The sequence below is a fragment of the Arachis hypogaea genome, chromosome 14, assembly GCF_003086295.3.
Source record: "Arachis hypogaea cultivar Tifrunner chromosome 14, arahy.Tifrunner.gnm2.J5K5, whole genome shotgun sequence".
Lineage (NCBI taxonomy): Eukaryota > Viridiplantae > Streptophyta > Magnoliopsida > Fabales > Fabaceae > Arachis > Arachis hypogaea.
Window position 1 is genome coordinate 102,740,544 of NC_092049.1, and position 19,031 is coordinate 102,759,574.

At 37.2% G+C, this 19,031-nt stretch overlaps 1 non-coding gene across 1 annotated transcript; it reads left to right on the top strand.

Annotated features, from left to right (window-relative positions):
- The first annotated feature begins 6,203 nt into the window (after positions 1-6,203).
- LOC112745653 (small nucleolar RNA R71) lies at positions 6,204-6,310 on the top strand. The gene has a single exon (XR_003173570.1). It is a non-coding gene; the product is annotated as a small nucleolar RNA R71 (small nucleolar RNA).
- The last annotated feature ends 12,721 nt before the right edge of the window (positions 6,311-19,031 follow it).

The following is a 19,031-nucleotide window of genomic DNA, read 5'->3' on the forward strand; positions in this document are numbered from 1 at the left end:
TGGCTGGCTTTATGCAAGGGCATCACCGTTGTCAGTGGCTACATCCCCTCCTCTCAGTGAATAATATGCTCACACACCCTGTCACGGCACGGCTATTCATCTGTCGGTTCTCGATCATGCTGGAATAGGATTCACCCTCCTTTTGCGTCTGTCACTAACGCCCAGCACTCGCGAGTTTGAAGCTCGTCACAGTCATTCAATCATTGAATCCTACTCGGAATACCACAGACAAGGTTTAGACTTTCCGGATTCTCTTGAATGCCGCCATCATTCTAGCTTACGCCACGAAGATTCCGGTTAGGAGATCTAAGAGATATTCATTCTAGCTTATTTCATGTAGAACAGAAGTGTTTGTCAGGCACGCGTTCATAAGGGAGAAGGATGATGAGCGTCACACATAATCATCACCTTCATCACGTTCTTGGGTGCGAATGGATATCTTAGAAGCGAAATAAGAAGAATTGAATAGAAAATAGTAGTACTTTGCATTAATCTTTGAGGAACAGTAGAGCTCCACACCTTAATCTATGGAGTGTAGAAACTCTACCGTTAAAAATACATAAGTGAAGGTCCAGGCATGGCCGAGATGGCCAGCCCCCAAAACGTGATCACAGGATCAAAATACAATCCAGGATGATCAAAAGATTAGTAAGAGGTCCTATTTATAATAAACTAGTCACTAGGGTTTACATGAGTAAGTAATTGATGCATAAATCCACTTCCGGGGCCCACTTGGTGTGTGCTTGGGCTTGGGCTTGAGTGTTACACGTGCAGAGGCCATTTGTGGAGTTGAACGCCAGTTTCTGTGCCAGTTTGGGCGTTCAACTCTGGTTTTGAATCCTTTTCTGGCGCTGGACGCCAGATTTGGGCAGAAGACTGGCGTTGAACGCCAGTTTACATCGTCAATTCTTGGCCAAAGTATGGACTATTATATATTGCTGGAAAGCCCTGGATGTCTACTTTCCAATGCAATTAGAAGCGCGCCATTTCGAGTTCTATTGCTCCAGAAAATCCACTTTGAGTGCAGGGAGGTCAGAATCCAACATCATCAGCAGTCCTTTTTCAACCTCTGAATCTGATTTTTGCTCAAGTCCCTCAATTTCAGCCAGAAAATACCTGAAATCACAGAAAAACACACAAACTCATAGTAAAGTCCAGAAATGTGAATTTAACACAAAATTTATTAAAAACATCCCTAAAAGTAACTAGATCCTACTAAAAACATACTAAAAACAATGTCAAAAAGCGTATAAATTATCCGCTCATCAGATATCTAAGAGATATTCATTCTAGCTTGTTTGCATGTAGAACGGAAGTGTTTGTCAGGCACGCGTTCATAAGTGAGAATGATGATGAGCGTCACATAATCATCACATTCATCATGTTCTTGGGTGCGAATGGATATCTTAGAATAGGAATAAGCTTGAATTGAATAGAAAAATAATAGTACTTTGCATTAATTCATAAGGAACAGCAGAGCTCCACACCTTAATCTATGGTGTGTAGAAACTCTACCGTTGAAAATACATAAGTGATGAAGGTCTATGCATGGCCGAGAGGCCATCCCCCAAACGTGATCTAAAGATGAAACTAAAGATGTAAATACAATAGTAAAAAGTCCTATTTATACTAAACTAGTTACTAGGGTTTACAGAGATAAGTAAATGATACAGAAATCTACTTCCGGGGCCCACTTGGTATGTGCTTGGACTGAGCATTGAGCTTTACACATGTAGAGGCTTCTCTTGGAGTTGAACGCCAGTTTGTAACCTGTTTCTAGCGTTTAACTCCACTTTGCAACCTGTTTCTGGCGTTTAACTCCAGAATGCAGCATGGAACTGGCGTTCAATGCCAGGTTACATCGTCTATCCTTAATCAAAGTATGAACTATTATATATTGCTGAAAAGCCCTGGATGTCTACTTTCCAACGCAATTAAGAGCGCGCCATTGGGAGTTCTGTAGCTCCAGAAAAGCCACTTTGAGTGGAGGGAGGTTAGAATCCAACAGCATCTGCAGTCCTTCTTCAACCTCTGAATATGATTTTTGCTCAAGTCCCTCAATTTCAGCCAGAAATTACATGAAATCACAGAAAAACACACAAACTCATAGTAAAATCCAGAAATTTGAATTTTATTTAAAAACTAATAAAAATATACTAAAAACTAGCTAAATCATACTAAAAATTATGTAAAAACAATGCCAAAAAGCGTATAATTTATCCGCTCATCACAACACCAAACTTAAATTGTTGCTTGCCCCCAAGCAATTGAAAATAAAATAGGATAAAAAGAAGAGAATATACTATAAATTCCAAAATATCAATGAAACTTAGCTCCAATCAGATGAGCGATACTTGTAGCTTTTTGCCTCTTGAATAGTTTTGGCATCTCACTTTATCCATTGAGGTTCAGAATGATTGGCATCTATAGGAACTCAAAATTCAGATAGTGTTATTGATTCTCCTAGTTCAGTATGTTGACTCTTGAACACAACTACTTTATGAGTCTTGGCCGTGGCCCTAAGCACTTTGTTTTCCAGTATTACCACCGGATACATAAATGCCACAGACACATAACTGGGTGAACCTTTTCAGATTGTGACTCAGCTTTGCTAAAGTCCCCAATTAGAGGTGTCCAGGGTTCTTAAGCACACTCTTCTTTTTGCTTTGGACCTTGACTTTAACCGCTCAGTCTCAAGTTTTCACTTGACACCTTCACGCCACAAGCACATGGTTAGGGACAGCTTGGTTTAGCCGCTTAGGCCAGGATTTTATTCCTTTAGGCCCTCCTATCCACTGATGCTCAAAGCCTTGGATCCTTTTTATTTACCCTTGGCTTTTGGTTTTAAGGGCTATTGGCTTTTTGCTCTTGCCTTTTGGTTTAAATAGCTTTTGGATTTTTCTGCTTGTTTTTTCTTTTTTTCTTTTTTTTTTGCTATTTTTCTTTTTCTCTTTTTTTTTCGCAAGTTTCTGTATTCACTACTTTTTCTTGCTTCAAGAATCATTTTTCTGATTTTTCAGATTATCAAATAACATGTCTCTTTTTTCCTTATTCTTCAAGAGCCAACATATTTAACATTTATAAACATCAACTTCAAAAGACATATGCACTGTTCAAGCATTCATTCAGAAAACAAAAAGTATTGTCACCACGTCAAAATAATTAAACTAGTTTCAAGGATGAATTTGAAACCCTGTACTTCTTGTTCTTTTGTAATTAAAACATTTTTCATTCAAGAGAGGTGATGGATTCATATTCATGACTTTAAGGCATAGACACTTAGACACTAATGATCATGTAATAAGACACAAATATAAATAAACATAAAGCTCAGAAATAAAAAAAAAGAAAATAAATAAACAAGGAGATTAAGAAATGAGTCCACCTTAGTGAGGGTGATGTCTTCCTCTTCTTGAAGAACCAATGGTGCTTTTGAGCTCCTCTATGTCTCTTCCTTGCCTTTGTTGCTCCTCCCTCATAGCTGTTTGATCTTATCTAATTTCATGGAGGATGATCGAGTGCTCTTGGCGTTCCACCCTTAGTTATCCCATGTTGGAACTTAATTCTCCTAGGGAGGTGTTGATTTGCTCCCAATAGTTTTGTGGAGAAAAGTACATCCCTTGACGCATCTTAGGGATTTCATGGTGGGGGATTTCCTCATGCTCTTGTTGAGGTCTATGATCTCTTGTTTCCTCCATCCTTTTCTTAGTGATGGGCTTGTCCTCTTCAGTGAGAATGTCTCTGGCCTTAGGTGCCCTAGATGGTTATGGAAAAACAAAAAGCAATGCTTTTACCACACCAAACTTAGAAGGTTTGCTCGTCCCTGAGCAAAAGAAGAAAGAAGTGAGTAGAAGAAGAAGAAAATGGAGGAGATGGAGGTGTGTGAATGGTTCGGTCAAGGGGGTTTAGGTGGTTATGATGTGTGAAAAGGAAGGAGTGATGGTTTGAATTCAAGTGGGTGGGTGTAGGTGGGTTGTATGATGGTTTTGGAGGAGTAATGGAGGTGATTGGTGGAGGTTAATTGAGGAAGAGTGTTATGAAAAGGTGTGAAGATGAGAGAAGAAGTGGTAGGGATCTTGTGGGATCCACAGATCCTGAGATGTCAAGGATTTTTCATCCCTGTACCCTTTAGACGTGTAAAACGCCCTTGCTGTGCAATCCTGACATTTAACGCCAGACTGCTGCCTGTTTCTGGCGTTAAACGCCCAAATGTAGCTTATTTCTGGCGTTTAACGCCAGGCAGATGCTTGTTTCTGGCGTTAAACGCCAGCTTGGTGCCTGTTTCTGGCGTTAAACACCAGACAGATGCTTGTTTCTGGCGTTTAAACGCCAGATTGCTCTCCTCCAGGGTATGCTGTTTTCAATGCTGTTTTTCATTCTGTTTTTGATTTTTCAGTAGTTTTTGTGACTTCACATGATCATCAACCTAATAAAACACAAAATAACAAAAAGAAAATAAAATAGATATGATTAAATAAGATTGAGTTGCCTCCCAACAAGCGCTTCTTTAATGTCAATAGATTGACAGTGAGCTCTCATGGAGCCTCACAAATAATCAGAGCAAGGTTGGAACCTCCCAACACCAAACTTAGAGTTTGGTTGTGGCCTCCCAACACCAAACTTAGAGTTTGACTGTGGGGGCTTTGGTTGACTCTGCAGTGAGAGAAGCTTTTCATGCTTCCTCTCCATGGTTACAGAAGGAGATCCTTGAGTTTCAAACACAAGGTTGTCCTCATTCAGTTGGAGGACCAACTCTCCTCTGTCCACATCAATCACAGCTCTTGCGGTGGCTAGGAAGGGTCTTCCAAGGATGATGGATTCATCCTCATCCTTCCCGGTGTCTAGGATTATGAAATCAGCAGGGATGTAAAGGTCTTCAACCTTCACTAACACGTCCTCTACTTGTCCATAAGCCTGTTTTCTTGAGTTGTCTGCTATCTCTAATGAGATTCTAGCAGCTTGCACCTCAAAAATTCTTAGTTTCTCCATTACAGAGAGTGGCATTAAGTTTATTCCTGACCCAGGTCACACAGAGCTTTCTCAAAGGTCATGGTGCCTATGGTACAGGGTATTGAAAATTTACCAGGATCCTATTTCTTTTGAGGTAATTTCTGCCTGTCCAATGCATTCAGTTCATTGGTGAGCAAGGGAGGTTCATCTTCCCAAGTCTCATTACCAAATAATTTGGCATTCAGCTTCATGATTGCACCAAGGTATTTAGCATCTTGCTCTTCAGTAATGTCTTCATCCTCTTCAGAGGAAGAATACTCATCAGAGCTCATGAAGGGCAGAAAGAGGTTCAATGGAATCTTTATGGTCTCTAGATGAGCCTCAGATTCCTTTGGTTCCTCAAAGGGATACTCCTTATTGGTCATTGAACATCCCAGGAGGTCTTCCTCACTAGGATTCACGTTCTCCTCCTCCTCTTTGGGTTCGGCCACATCATGTAAGGCTATGGCCTTGCACTCTCTTTTTGGATTTTCTTCTATATTGCTTGGAAGAGTACTTGGAGGGATTTCAGTGACTCTTTTACTCAGCTGGCCCATTTGTGCCTCCAAATTCCTAATGGAGGACCTTGTTTCATTCATGAAACTCACAGTGGCCTTAGATAGATCAGAAACTATATTTGCTAAGCTAGATGGATTCTGCTAAGAATTCTCTGTCTGTTGCTGAGTGGATGATGGAAAAGGTTTGCTACTGCTAAACCTGTTTCTTCCACCATTATTAGAGTCTTGTTGAGGCTTTTGTTGATCCTTCCATGAGAAATTTGGATGATTTCTCCATGAGGGATTATAGGTGTTTTCATAGGGTTCACCCATGTAATTCACCTCTGCTATTGCAGGGTTCTCAGGATCATAAGCTTCTTCTTCAGAAGATGCCTCTTTAGTACTGTTGGATGATTTCTTCAATCCATTCAGACTCTGAGAGATCATATTGACTTGCTGAGTCAATATTTTATTCTGAGCAAATATGACATTCAGAGTATCAATTTCAAGAACTCCCTTCCTCTGAGGCATCCCATTACTCACAGGATTCCTTTCAGAAGTGTACATGAACTGGTTATTTGCAACCATGTCAATGAGTTCTTGAGCTTCTGCAAATGTTTTCTTTAGGTGAATGGATCCACCTGCAGAATGGTCCAGTGACATCTTTGATAATTCAGACAGACCATCATAGAATATTTCCAGGATGGTCCATTCTGAAAGCATGTCAGAAGGACACTTTTTGGTCAGTTCCTTGTATCTCTCCCAAGCTTCATAGAGGATTCACCTTCCTTTTGTCTGAAGGTTTGAACATCCACTCTAAGCTTGCTAAGCTTTTGAGGAGGAAAGAACTTGGCTAAGAAAGCCGTGACCAGCTTATCCCAAGAGTTCAGGCTATCTTTAGGTTTAGAGTCTAACCATATTCTAGCTCTGTCTCTTATAGCAAATGGAAAAAGCATAAGCCTGTAGACCTCGGGATCAACCCCATTGGTCTTAACAGTATCACAGATCTGCAAGAATTCAGTTAAGAATTGAAAGAGATCTTCGGATGGAAGTCCATAAAACTTGCAATTCTGTTGCATCAGAGAAACTAATTGAGGTTTCAGCTCAAAATTCTTTGCTCCAATAGCAGGGATTGAGATGCTTCTTCTAAGTAAATTGGAATTAGGTGCAGTAAAGTCACCAAGCATCTTCCTTGCATTGTTATTATTTTCGGCCATTCCTCCTTCTTTTTCGAAAATTTCTGTCAGATTTTCTCCAGAGAGTTGTGATTTAGCTTCCCTTAGCTTCCTCTTCAGAGTTCTTTCAGGTTCAGGATCAGCTTTAACAAGAATGTTCTTGTCCTTGTTCCTGCTCATATGAAAAAGAAGAGAACAGAAAATATGGAATCCTCTATGTTACATTATAGAGATTCCTTTATGTGAGGAGAAGAAGATATGAATAGAAGAAGGAGAATCCAAACACAAGGGTGAGGAGTAGGTTTGAATTCTTAGATGAAAGAGGGGTGTTAGTAGATGAATAAATAAATAGAAGGAGGTGAGAGGGAGAGAATTTCGAGAAAAAAAATTAAAATAAAAAATATTTTTGTTTTTAATTTAAAATTAAAATTAGAATTCGAAAATTAAGAAAGAAAAATTGAATCAAATTAAATTAAATTTGAAACAATTAGTTAATTTAAAAAGGAATTTTGAAAAAGAGGGAAAGGATTTTCGAAAATTAGAGAGAGAATTAGTTAGGTAGTTTTGAAAAAGATATGATTGAAACAAAAAGATAGGATTGGTTTGAAAAAGATTTGAAAATCAATTTTTGAAAAGATAAGAAGTTAAAAAAGATTTTGAAATTGATTTTGAAAAAGATATGATTGTAACTTAATTTGAAAAAGAAATTTAAAAAGATTTGAATTTTGAAATCAAAGTTGATTACTTGACTAACAAGAAACTAAAAAGATATGATTCTAAAGTTTAAAGATTGAACCTTTTTTATTAGGCAAGTAACAAACTTAAAAATTTTGAATCAATCACATTAATTGTTAATAAAGATTTTGAAAATCAATCATAAAGTTTTCGAAAATATGAAGGAAAAATTGAAAAAGATTTGATTTTTGAAAAAGATTTGAAAAGATAGAATTTTTAAATTGAAAATTTGATTTGACTCATAAGAAACAACTAAATTTTAAAAAGTTTTGAAAAAGTCAACTCAAATTTTCGAAAATTTATGAGTGAAAAAGGGAAAGATATTTTTTTTAAAATTTTGAATTTTAATAAAGAAAGAGAAAAACATCAAAAAGACTCAAGATATAAAAATTTTGGATCAAAACAAAGGAAACATGCAAGAACACTTTGAATGCAAGGATGAACACCAAGAACACTTTGAAGATCATGATGAACATCAAGTATGTATTTTTGAAAAATTTTTAATAAGAGAAAACATGCAAGACACCAAACTTAGAAATTTTTAATATTTGGACACTAAGAATTCAAGAATGCATATGAAAAACGAGAAAAGACACAAAACAAGAAATTTTAAAGATCAAACAAGAAGATTTCTCAAGAACAACTTGAAGATCATGAAGAACATCATGTATGAATTTTTGAAAAATGCAAGAAAGGGATAAACATGCAATTGACACCAAAGTTAAAATTTGACTCAAGACTCAAACAAGAAACATTAAATTTTTGGTTTTTATGATTTTATTAAATTTTTTTTGGTTTTTTTTTCGAAAATTATTTTGGGAAAAACGAAAAAGAAGAAATTTTTTTTGTATTTTTCAAAAATAAGAAATAATAATAAAAAAACTTAAAAATAAAATAAAATTACCTAATCTGAGCAAAAAGATGAACCGTCAGTTGTCCAAACTCAAACAATCCCCGGCAACGGCGCCAAAAACTTGGTGCGCAGAAATCATGACGGTTCCATTCCTTGGTAACGGCGCTGAAAACTTTATACGCACGTTCATAATCTTAATTCTTTGTCACAACTTCGCACAACTAACCAGCAAGTGCACTGGGTCGTCCAAGTAATAAACCTTACGTGAGTAAGGGTCGATCCCACGGAGATTGTCGGCCTGAAGCAAGCTATGGTCACCTTGTAAATCTCAGTCAGGCGGATTCAAATGGTTATGGTGAATTGATAATAAAAACATAAATAAAATATAAACTGGGATAGAGATACTTATTTAATTTATTGGTGAGAATTTCAGATAAGCGTATAGAGATGCTTTCGTTCCTCCTAAACCTCTGCTTTCCTGCTGTCTTCATCCAATCATTCCTACTCCTTTCCATGGCAAGCTTTATGTAGGGCATCACCGTTGTCAATGGCTAAATCCCATCCTCTCTGTGAAAATGGTCCAATACGCTGTCACTGCATGGCTAATCATCTCTCGATTCTTGATCATACTGGAATAGGATTTACTATCCTTTTGCGTCTGTCACTACGCCCAGCACTCGCGAGTTTGAAGCTCGTCACAGCCATCCCTTCCCAGATCCTACTCGGAATACTACAGACAAGGTTTAGACTTTCCAGATCTCAGGAATGGCCGTCCATGGGTTCTAACTTATACCACGAAGATTCCAATATCTCGGACTCGGTCCTCTGTATTAGATATCTAAGAGATATTCATTCTAGCTTGTTTGCATGTAGAACAAAAGTGTTTGTCAGGCACGTGTTCATAAGTAAGAATGATGATGAGCGTCACATAATCATCACATTCATCATGTTCTTGGGTGCGAATGGATATCTTAGAATAGGAATAAGCTTGAATTGAATAGAAAAATAATAGTACTTTGCATTAATTTATGAGGAACAACAGAGCTCCACACCTTAATCTATGGTGTGTAGAAACTCTACCGTTGAAAATACATAAGTGATGAAGGTCTAGGCATGGCCGAGAGGCCAGCCCCCAAACGTGATCTAAAGATGAAACTAAAGATGTAAATACAATAGTAAAAAGTCCTATTTATACTAAACTAGTTACTAGGTTTACAGAGATAAGTAAATGATGCAGAAATATACTTCCGGGGCCCACTTGGTGTGTGCTTGGGCTGAGCATTGAGCTTTACACGTGTAGAGGCTTCTCTTGGAGTTGAACGCTAGTTTGTAACCTGTTTCTGGCGTTTAACTCCACTTTGCAACCTGTTTCTGGCGTTTAACTCCAGAATGCAGCATGGAACTGGCGTTCAACGCCAGTTTACGTCATCTATCCTTAATCAAAGTATGGACTGTTATATATTGCTGGAAAGCCCTGGATGTCTACTTTCCAACGCAATTAAGAGCGTGCCATTTGAAGTTCTGTAGCTCCAAAAAATCCACTTTGAGTGCAGGTAGGTCAGAATCCAACAACATCTACAGTCCTTCTTCAACCTCTGAATCTGATTTTTGCTCAAGTCCCTCAATTTCAGCCAGAAATTACCTGAAATCACAGAAAAATATATAAACTCATAGTAAAGTCCAGAAATGTGATTTTTATTTAAAAACTAATAAAAATATACTAAAGCTAGCTAAATCATACTAAAAACTATGTAAAAACAATGCCAAAAAGCGTATAATTTATCCGCTCATCAGTGTGCGTCGCTGGCAAAATCTCTACTCACACGTACGCGTGCTTGACACGTGCGCGTGGCTTGCAAATCTTCAATGCACGCGTACGCGTGCATGACGCATGCGCGTGGCCCTCAATTCTCCATTTTGTACATCTCTTCATGAATTCTCCACTTGCATGCTTTCCTCTTCATTTCTTCCATCCGATACTTGTCTTATAAACCTAAAATCACTCAAGAAACACATCAAGGCATCGAATGGAATTAAAGTGAATTAAAACAACCAATTTAGGGCCTAAGAAACATGTTTTTACACTTAAGCACAAATTAAGGGAGAATTACAAAACCATGCTATTTCATTGAATAAATGTGGGAAAAGATGATAAAATCTCCCAAAATAAGCACAAGATAAACCACAAAATTGGGGTTTATCAGCAACGCGCAAGCGTCATCCACGCGCACGCGTGATGTTGGTCACGTGACTCATTTAGAGGCAAAACACTGGGGGGCAATTTCTGAGCTCAAGGAGGCCCAAATCCAACTCATTTCTGATGCTTTTGAACCCAAGGATGGCAAGGGATTGGAGGGAGAACCATAGTGTAGTTTCCATCATGTTGTAGGTAGAATGCTAGAGAGAGAACCCCTCCCTTCTTTCTAGAATTTAGGGTAGTTTAGGTTAAATTCTCTTAGATTCACTTTTAATTCTTATTTTGATTTAGTTTTCCCCTTTTAATTTCTTGTTGTTATATCTTTTCTCTTCTAGTTTTTCTTGTTAATTTCTTTATTTTGCTCTCTTTTATGTTTGATGAACTCTTGTTGATTTGAATTTCCTTTTAGTGCAATTTTATGTTTCCATGTCTCTTTCATGTTTGTCTTCATTGTTATTGTTGATTTCTTGCTTATGTTAGTTATGGGTTTCATTAATTCTTGCATTTTGTAATGTTTACTTTTATTGCACACTAGGTATTTGATAGAATATTTTCACTAGTTTTTGGGTAGTTCTCTTTACTCTTGGCCTAGGCTAAGGGAATTGAGTGACCTTGAGTCATTGGGTCTCATTGAATTAGTAATTTGAGAACCCTATGTGGTCAATTTGATAACCATTGACTCTAGCCTACTACTAAGTCAATTAGTAGCTAGGTTAGGACTTATGGATTGATGTTGATCAAGCCTATTTGACGTACTTAATGCTTAGAGGTAGACATTATACTTACTTCAAGCATAGGAGTAGACTTAATGGGTTGGTCACTCATAATTGTCAACATTTGGTTTGTAGACAAGGATGGTGATCTCAATTACCTATGTCTAGCCAAGATTTCTTTTCATTTCTTTATTAGTTATTGTCATTTACTTTCTTGTTATTTACTTTTCTTGCATTTTACAAAATCAAACCCCCTTGCATCTTCATAGCCAATAGTTGAGCACTTCATTGCAATTCCTTGTGAGACGACCCAAAGTTTAAATACTTCAGTTAATTCTTATTGGGGTTTGTACTTGTGACAACCAAAATCTTTTAAAATTTGATTTGAGCATTGCTTATCAGTTGGAAACTATACTTGCAACGAAGTTCTTATTTCTATTGAGAAAATTCTAGACCGATAATAATGCTCTTTCACCTCCTGTGCGTATGCACAGGTGGTTGTACGCACGCGCACGTTAGTGTGTGCTTCTCCTTTGTCTTCTTCATGTGTTCTCCCTTTGTACATGCTTCCTTCCACTTCTACCAACCCATTCTTGCCTAAATGACCTGAAATCACTCACAAAATATATCACGGCATCGAATGGAATAAAAGTGGAATTAAATCACTAATTTAAGCACAAAAACGCATGTTTTTACATTTAGGTTCAACTTAGGGATGAAACACAAAAGTATGCTATTTAAGTGAATAAATGTGAGTTTATGTGATGAAATCCATTCAAATCAAGCCAAAATATATCATCAAATATGGACTCATCAGGTGGCGAGCTTGAAGAAGAAGGGGGAGCTGCTAGCGGATGTGAAGGGCATGATTTTCACTGCCGAGGAGACGATGAAGGCTCAGACTTTGGTTCTTGCACCGGGCGTGGACGTGTCCATGATAGGTGCGTTCAAGACCGTTAGGGATGGCCAAATCGTTGACTTGGAGTAGCTTCTTCTATGTAATTTTTCTTAAGTTTGGTAGGCCATTTTGGTGTGACATTTTTTTAATTTTGTGAGCCGTGTGTTTGGCTGTTACTATTTATTTTGAAGTTTTAAGTTGTTGGGCCGTTTTCTCAGCATAACAGTTCGTTTTGTAAGCCGTTTTGATTACTTTCATTACTTTCATTGCGGTAGGTCCGTTTTCAGGCTATTAAGTCATTTTTATGACTTCTGTTTAGTATGATGGGTCCACTTGGGGTTGTTTTACTTTATCAGTGTTATTTGAGGTCTCTTGGTGGACCGTTACTGGGTAGTGGGCTTTCGGTGGGTTGCGCTAGTTCTATTTATGTCGTGGATATCCGTATTTATTTTGGGTGATTCTGAGTAAGCTATGGGGTGTTTAGCTTTAGTGATTCTGGTGGTGAACTGGGCCATGAATTTCCTGGAGATGTCATGAAAGCTGGCTACGGAGCCATTCGGGAGGGTGTTGAACCATTTAATTACGAGGCCGACTAGGGTTACTGGGAATGCCCTGCATTGGACCGCATCTACGGCTCTTTCCAGGTTTATCCTGGCTTCGAAGGCCGTCAGGTGTTCCTAGGGATCTTTGGTCCCATCGTACTTCATGTCAGTGTGCTTGTCGAAGCCCTTCGAGAGTTTGGCTCTCAAGATTCTTTCTGTGAATGGGGTGGTTCCCATTATCATGTGCTAGCTTCATGCAAGTTTGGCCTCCCGATGGTGCTGTCGATCGTCTTCTCCACATTGGCGTTCTGGATCCCAAAAAACACTAAGTTCGTGTCACTTGCTGTGTCATCGTTCAGGTGACCAGTTTCTGGTATTGCGATAAGACTGGATCCTATAAGTCGCTTGAATTGCATGCTACGGGTGATACCGTTCTTTGGGCGTAACTCGGCCTTCAAGGTTTTTCACCCTGAGGCATAACTCTTGGATTATTTGGACTGCCTTCTCTCCTAGCCCATTGGATGCCCGAGCTTCAGTGGGTAGATGGTTGTCCTCTTTTGGTTGTTGCCGGGTCGGGATTGGTTGGCGATACACAGTGCTTGTCATCCTCCTGTAGATGGGGGAGTGTTACCTTGGAGTTCAGGAGTTGGGCTTCTTGGGTGTGAGTCATGGTGGTGGCTTGAGGATTGCTCCTCGAGATTGTCCGTCATCTCACCACGATTTGGCAGTCCCCACAAACGGCACCAATATACTAGAAGTCTCTGGTACGGGTTTTGAGATGGATCAGAGCCTTGAGAGTCGAGGCAGTTGTCGAATCATCTTTTTAGAGTGGCGGGTGGTGGTACCTGCAAAGACACTCCGACAACCAAGTCAGAATGGATCTGAGACGTAATAGGTGTGTGGAATGAGTGACGTACCTGAAGGGGACTCTGGTTCTCCTTTATATAGCTGGTGGTAGTCATCTCATCATATTTGAATTCGAATGTTGGTTAGAGGTTGAAGGGACGTTTTTGGGCCACCAACAGAGGGTCTGAACCTGGGTAGTTGGGTAGAGGCCATTCTAATGCAGGACCCGAGGACTGGGTCTATAACAGAGGTAAATACCAAATCGGTACCCAAAAGATTTAGACGCTGACAAAATGGTACTTGAAAGATATTATCGATAAAAAGATCCCTAAAATAAGATTAATTTTGACAAAAATGATCAGCCATCAATTGAGTTACCTGGAGTTAAGATTAAATGCTGGGATGTCAGTTAACAATTATCATAATTACAAAAGTTATCCATGCTTTTAATTTTTATAATTTTAAAATCACTCCAATTTTAATTTTTCTAAAAACTCTAATCCCTTTTTTCTGAGACTCTCATCTCTTCATTCTCTTCATTGTCATTCACACATGTTTTCTTCTTCTTCCCAAATAAACTCCTCCTTATTTCTGTTCGCCACTGCCTCTACCTTCCTCGTCGGCGGTGTGGTCCCGTCCTCTGACAGCCAATTAGTTCGGGGAGGCATTCTCTGGCCTGGGAATGTGGGCTTGGCTTACGGTAGACTCAGGAACCTGAGCTTACCTTTAGCAACCAAATTTTGTGATGAAGATGCAGGATATTCAGAAGGACCGAAATAATATCTTTATCTAAAAGATCTGAGGGGAATGCAAGCCATTGGTGTTTTTCTTAATGTGAAGATCCAAACATGGGATGATGGTGATGAAAATATGGAGGAGGCGGCTCCTTTAGCTTCATCTTAGTCATCGCAGGCCCAGGCGAGAGAGGAAATAAGTTGCTACTGCTGTAGAAGAGACTTTGAAACCGGTGGAGCCAGAGGTGGCGGATTTAACAGAGGAGGAGGAAGAGAAAAAGAAAAAAAAGAGGAAGAGTTTTGCTCAGAAGGAGAAGGAAGCTGGTTATGCTACTTGCAAGAAGAAGCAGTTTGAGATCGCGATTGTACATTACTAAAAGGCTATGGAGTTGGTTGGAGGAAGGAGGAGGAGAAAGGTAGAAGCGGAGAAGAAATAGATGAGAGTCTCATAAAAAGGGATTAGAGTTTTTAGACAAATTATAAATGGGGGTGTTTAAAATTATAAAATTAAAGTTATGGATAAATTTTGTAATTATGATAATTACTAACTGACACCTCATCATTTAACCTTAACTCCAGGTAACTCAATTGACGGCTAGTCACTTTTATCAAAATTAATTTTTTTTAAGAGATCTTTTTGTTGATAATATCTTTCAGATACTATTTTGTCAGCGTCTGAATCTTTCGGGTACCGATTTGGTATTTATCTCATTAATTTATATATTTACATAACATGATATAATGTTTTATACTTTGGTTAGTATTTCTATTTCATTTCATTTCATGACTCCTCAAAAAATAAGAAAAAAAAAAACAAAAAAAAAAGAAGAGGTTGTGGATTGAATCTGAATCGAAAACTTTTCTGAGCTTCTTTTCCTTCCCCTAATTTCTTTTTTGTTGTGAACTTGTGGTCTTTCTTTTCTATTTCTCTCAAAACATGACTTACAGAGGGAGGCAGGGTCCAAAGTTTTCAACCTTTGAGAAAGAGATTCCTCAATCTCAATTATCATCATCTGAAAACAATAAAATCAGGAGACGGGATGAATTAACTAGACAAACTAGATAAGTTGTGTTTATGTTGGGGATGAATTCTAGATCTGGAATACAAGGCTCATGTTGTGGACTTAGGAACTGCTAAGCTTCTTAATGTAAAGTCATCAAATTGGGTCTTTTTTTCACTAATCATTACACATTTTGTTTGCAATACTTGTTTGCTATGCAATATTCACTAATTATTTTTATGAAAATAATCTTTAATCTCGTTATTAACAAAAATACTGATGATAAAGTTGTTCGTTTTGATTTAAAAGATGACAAATTTATACCAAATCTACAACTTTACAAAGGATCGGTATATCTGTTTCTTTAAAATTGTGAGGGTCAAACTTGTCCTTAAAAAAATGGTCAACGACGAATTTACGATTTTTAGATCCTAAAAAACTGCCTTTATCCCCCTTGTTTATAATCACATAATTGGGGTTTATTATTCAATTTCTTTTCATCATTATCTAAACACCACTAATAATTTGACATATTAATTTTAAAAACTATAGTTTCCTCTTCCAAAATAGGATCCCCCTTCCCTCTCTTTTATCATCCTCACAATTTAAATTCAAAACCATTAAAAAAAAGAATATGAATTTGCCTACCACTCAAGCAATCTAGTGTCGCTCAACAACAATTACTTTAATATGCCATTTAACTAGGGTGTTCATGGTTCTATTTTTTTATAAACTGAACTAAAACTACACCACGCCATCTTAAATGGATTAAAAATTAAATTAAATTATTCTTTCACATAACAAATTAGTTTAAACCCAGTTTATAATGCAATGCATTAGTTTAAATTAGTTTATAAAAATAAAACCAATTTTAATTTAAAAAATAATTTAAACTAATTTATATGCTAAAACTAGTTTTTAACATATAAAAAATTGATTTTAATCCATTCTCTTCTCTCTCCCCCTCTCACCCATTCTCTTCTCTCTCTTTGTCTCTCTCTCTCCCTCCCTCTCTCTCTCTCTCTCTCTCTCTCTCTCTCTCTCTTCTTCTCTCTCTCCCTCCCTTCTCTCTGTTGCTCTCTCTTTCTCTATCTCCCTCTCTCTTTCTCATATCAAAGAGGCCTTAAATCATCCCATAAAAAATTCAAAAGTTGCATGAATCATAAAATATGCACATACTAATAAACTACATAATTATCATATTTTTTTTCAATGACAATGGTCAAAACATGATATGATATAGCACTAACTTAAATAAAGTTAAAAATAAACTAATTCAAACCCAACACAATTTTTGTCCATTACAATATTCTAATCATCTTCTAAAAAAATACGCGTGCCAACATTTGTTGCAGGAATTTTTTTTACATAAAAAAAAATCTCATTAATTGTAGAAAAAATAACAATTAGTAAATAAGCAATAAAAAAATAGTATATTACCTTGTTCAGCTTTTTCAATCTCTTCAAAATGTTCAATTAGTCCAAAAGGCTCATCTATTACCCAATCTTGAGTGCATACAAGAGCTTCCACCATATGTGGTATTAAGGAGCTCCGATAAGGGTCAATAATCCTTTCTCCCGTACTAAACGCGTCATCAGATGCAATTGTAGAAATTGGTATGGCTAGAACTTCTCGAGAGCCATACATGCAAGATTAGGGAATCAATGATAAACCACTATTTTATGGTTTATCTTGTGTTTAATTGAGTGGTTTCATCAAGCCTTTACCTACTTATTCATACGATTTGCATGATTTTATAATTCCTTTCTAGTATTGTTTTATGATTGAAAACTTGCTTCCTAAAGATCTTTAATTAGTATATTTTAATTCTCCTTTATACCATTCGATGTCGTGATCCGTGTGTTAAGTGTTTCAGGCTTTATAGGGTAGGAATGGCTTAGAGAATAGAGAGGAAGCTTGCAAAAATGGAAGGAACACAAGAAACTAAGGAGATGACCAGCGAACACCGACGCGCGCGCATGGCTCACGCGAGCGCGCGTAATAGAGAAAATTACAGCGACGTGTGCGCATGGATTGGAGTCTGCACAAATGACGTGAACGCGTGAATGACGCGCTCGCGTGACAAGAAAAATCGCTAAATGAGGCGAACGCGTGGATGACGGGTACGCATGACCTGCGCGATCTGCAAACTTAACAGAAAACGTTGTGGGCGATCTCAGGCCGCATTTTGACCCAGTTTTTGGCCCAAAAATATACAATAAAGCCAGGAAACATGCAGAGACTCAACACACAACTTTACACGACTTCATATATTCTCATTAGGATAGTTTTAGGTCTTTAGATCTGAATCTAGAGTGAATTACTCTTCCTTTAGGTTCTCTTTACATTCCCAATTTATTGCTTTTGCTTTTAGATATGAAGAGTCATTACCTCCATTAAAGATACTATTCTAGTTTGTTTCCTTACTTACTCTTTTATTTATTCCATATTTTTAATTCTTGTTTAAAGTAGTAAGTGGATTATTTTCATGAATTGTTAATGCAAAGGATTACTTTTATTTTTAATCAATTTTGAATCCATATTTTATTTAAATTCATCATGTCTTCTTCTTATATTTTTATCAGCGTTATATTCATGTCAATGGAGTAGACTCCATACTTGACATGGGGGTTGATTAGGAAGAGACACTTGAGTTGGAAGGCTTAGGTGTTGATTAAACTGGAAGTTGTTGGCTAGTTTTGTATTTACTAACGCTAGACCTTCCCAAGGGAGAAGATTAGGATTTGCGAATAAGAGTTAGCTCAATCACTTGACTTTCCTTTATTTAGTAAGGGTTAACTAAGTGAAAACAACAACCTTTTTAATACTACACTTAAGAGATCCCAACAAGGATAGAACTTCCAATTAATCATTCCCCTAGTCAAGGCTTTTTATCTAGAATATTAATAATAATTCTTAGTTTTTATTACTTTAATTTACAATTATTTAATTGCTCATTATTCAACTCTCAAACTCTCGTGGAAATTCCTAATTAATAAAATAGCATCCTTTTTCGCAACTCGTTGGGAGACGACCTGGGACTCATACTCCTAGTATTTTTCTATTCTAAACTTTTTGTGACAACCTTTCTAAATTGATGAGGCGAATTTTTGCTGGTTAAGAGCTATACTCGCAGCGCTGTTCTATTATATTATAATCTCTTAATTGGTCTAACTTCCGCCACTCGTCAATTGGGTTGAATTTTCCTTCCACCAATCCAAAATATCCAACTCTGCCGATTTATTTATAGGCTCACAATCTTCTTTCAGATATTTGTCAAGTTCATATTTAGCATCTGAATTACATCCAGTTGACTGCAAATAAATATTCAAGATATCATCTTCATCCTCTTCATTATTTATTGCATCTTAATTACTTTGAGACTCATTTTCTTTGCCTTGATAGTGATTATAAAGGGAGTTTAAACAAGTAAGCAATTTTGACTTGAATTCTCCTTCCTTTTCTACACCAAATAACTCATCCAAAATTCAATTTACAAAATCCAACTTGTGACATGGATCAAGCACAATTTAACATGTTAATGCCATTTGGAGTTCCCCAATACTTATCATATTTTCTTTGCATCGTAGACGCTATTAATAAATACATTGTTAATTACTATGATAGTCACAGGTCAAAGAAACTTTAGTACCATGTTCATCTTGAGAATATTCTATTGACAAATATGCGGTAATTATAACTATTAGAAGTTTCCAAAGTGAGTCAGTTCAATAGTCATATCTCTATATGCACTATCTATATATATAATTTAATAAATAAAATCTATTAATCTTCATCCAATGAAGACCATTATAATATATATATACATATATATATATATATATATATA